Source organism: Colobus angolensis, unplaced genomic scaffold, assembly GCF_000951035.1.
Source record: "Colobus angolensis palliatus isolate OR3802 unplaced genomic scaffold, Cang.pa_1.0 Scaffold172, whole genome shotgun sequence".
Classification (NCBI taxonomy): domain Eukaryota; kingdom Metazoa; phylum Chordata; class Mammalia; order Primates; family Cercopithecidae; genus Colobus; species Colobus angolensis.
Window position 1 is genome coordinate 488,230 of NW_012114844.1, and position 3,167 is coordinate 491,396.

Genomic DNA, 3,167 nt, shown 5'->3' on the forward strand with positions numbered 1-3,167 from the left:
TAAAGTATAATAAAAAATATATATATATATAAAATAAAATAAAATAAAAAAGAAAAGCAGCAAGTGTGGGTGCTGCAGTCACTCAGGAACAGCCCCCAGGGCACCCACCACGTGGGGTAGCACAGGCAGCCTGGTGCCCAGTGAATTGAGGCCAGCAGGAGGAACCTCATGAGCAGCACCCACAGTGACAGGGAAGGACCAGAGCCTTCTAGGAATGTGACAGTGGGCTTCAAGGCTGAGGGAGTAAATCTGTACAGTGGATGAACGGCCCCTGCCCTGGCCTGATTGGACATTTGGAGGCAACAGATACATCAGAAATGGCTTTCAAAGCCTAGTCTAGAGGAGCTCGCCTCTGCACGTGCCCACCCCACCCCCAAACTGAACAGTTCACCCTGCAGGACGTCTGCTGCTATAGAGAAGAGAGACTGTAAGAGGGGACAAGGCCCAGGGAGCTGCCCTAGACCAGACTCCAAGGGACCGATGCCAAGTTGTACGAAGTCCATTGGCAAAGGACTTGAGAGTTGGGAGGGACATTTTGTTAAATAGGGGTCCTTCAATACCTGTTGGATCCTAGGTTTGGGTTATTCATATCCACAGTAACTCTAAGTTTTCTCCTGTGCAGTAGGCAGGAGGGGAGACCCTTTGGAAACAGCACCCTGCTTTGCTTTCGGGAAATCACATCATCTCTATCAGTGCATGAGGTTTGCATGGGTTTGACCATACCACACCTGCATATGATCCAGGCTTGGACAGTCATTCAAGTTCCTTGGCCTCAATGGAATGAATGTGTGACCCAAGATGGTCCAGGGAGTGTCAGCCTCAGGGCTTTTGGGAAAGAGGCACCACAGTTTTGGTTTTTTTGTTTTTGTTTTGTTTTTGTTTTTTCTTTAAGAAGGAGTTTTGCTCTGTCACCCAGGCTGGAGTGCGGTGGTGCAGTCTCAGCTCATTGCAACTTCCACCTCCCGTGTTCAAGCGATTCTCATGCCTCAGCCTCCCGAGTAGCTGAGATTACAGGCGCGCACCACCACACCCATCTCATTTTTGTATTGTTAGTAGAGGTGGGGTTTCACCATGTTGGCCAGGGTGGTCTCAATCTCCTGTCCTCAGGTGAACTCCCCACCTGGACCCCTGAAAGTGCAGGGATTACAAGCATGAGCCACTGCACCCGGCTGTACCACAGTTTTTAATTAAAACTGCTATGTCAATAAAAACACCTGGGCTGCTGGCAGCCATCTTTGTCACATGACATGATCCTACTAGAGAAGGAAGCAAGCATAGGAAAGTAGAGCTGAAAGATGAGGAGGGACCAATTTCTGATAGCATTGTTTTGAGCATCTGAATTCTGTACCTTACCCCTGGACTTTTAGTTTCACGAGACAATAAGTTCCCCCTTTTGTTTGTTTAAATCAATTTCAATTGTCCATCACAAGTAATGAAGAGTCTTGACCAAGATAACACCTTTGATCATGCCACCCGCCCGCCAAAAAATGTCTGGTGGTTCCCCATTGTCCCCACACCCTTGCCCTGTCTCCTCTTCATCTTTCAAAATCTGTCTCTACTGCCATCTTCATTAGGATGTCACCTTCCCTGTGGCTAACCAAACTTGAGCTTGTCTTTATCTGAAGCCCATATTATTTTTATCTCTTTTATGGTATCCACCATGTTCTGATAAGTGGAGTAGTGATTTGTGTATGGATCTTACCCCATCTACTTATTTGAAAGCCACTTGAGTGTAAAAATTTTCCTACCATTCTGTGCCTTGCTTAGCAAATCCTAGTAGAAGTGTGGTGACTAGGCTACAAATATACATGTAGTCAGGTAAAACTACATCAAAAACACAGGTCTCCTGGCTCGCATTCCAGTGCTTCTCCCAATATGTGACTCTTACTGAGGGAAAAGTCTGAGTAGTGTGGACAAGTTACAAAGCAGGGTTCTCAAAGTGCGATATCCCCTGACCAGCAACATCAGCATCACCCGGGAGCCTGTGAGTCATGCAGATTCTCAGCCTTCACCTCAGATCTCCTGAATCAAATTCTGGGTGTGGGCCCAGCAAGCTGTATTTTAACAAGCCCTCCAAGTAACCCTGACACATGCTCCAGTCTGAGAACCACTGCTGAGATTTCAGTTGATATTTAAAATAATATATTTCACTTTTTGAAATGTTTAACTACTTCATGATTTACAGATTAAAATGCACACTATTCATCTTGAGTCTCATGTTAAGTAAAATTTGCAAAGCATCATTTGGGTAATTAATTTTCTTCTACTTCACAGTAGATATAGAAATTCTTAAGTCTTTCTGAATGTATACACGGTTGTTTTAGGATTGGGATTCTCAAACTGAAGGTGAGAGAACTGACAAAAAAAATCTATTTAATTTTTTTAAAGAGCATCCATATAGTGTTCATTCTGGGCAGAATATTGATGGACAAAGGAAGGAGCTGTTTGCCTTTCAAACCCAGTAGGGACCAGAAAGGGAGGAATGGAGTGTCTTTACCAGCTCAGAGATCTGGGGCACTTATAAAAGTACTTTTAAGGAGAAAGGATTGGATCAAACGGAAAAGGTTGTTTGAACACAAGATTTAGATGTTTCCTTTTTTATTTGCCCTAATTCAAAAAAAAAAAAAAAGTGACCTTATGAGCTGTCTAGTTGTGAGTTTTTATACCCCCCTTCCTTCTTTTATCTTTTTTTTTTAAAGAAAATATCTAGAAAAATCAGTGCTGGGAGAATTTTTCTGTCATGTGTTTCATGTGAGATCATTGAAAATACACACTTTCCACTTCATATACTTTTTCTTTCAAAGGCATTTTCTTTTATTCAAACAACTTCACTTTTGAGAATGTCAATTAGAGGTGAATTCATTTGGCCATTTTCAGAGGCTTCGAAGTATTTTTTTTTAATTGCCAACCCCACCCCCAGTTCTTCCAAATTAATAGGATTTAGCATTTGGAATGGAGTTCAATACAGAAAAAGTGGTGATCACTGGGCAACTTTTTCTCTGAAAAAGGCAGAAGTACTGTCAAGTTTGAGACCTCCTGGTCTCTGGGCTTCTCTCTTTGAGAGCTATTTTCCTCCCCTGAAAAGGTTAAGATTTCCTAAGTAATGTGCAAGGAGCCCTACTCATATGTAACCTGAATTTACCAGTCTGACAAGATCACTGGCCTAA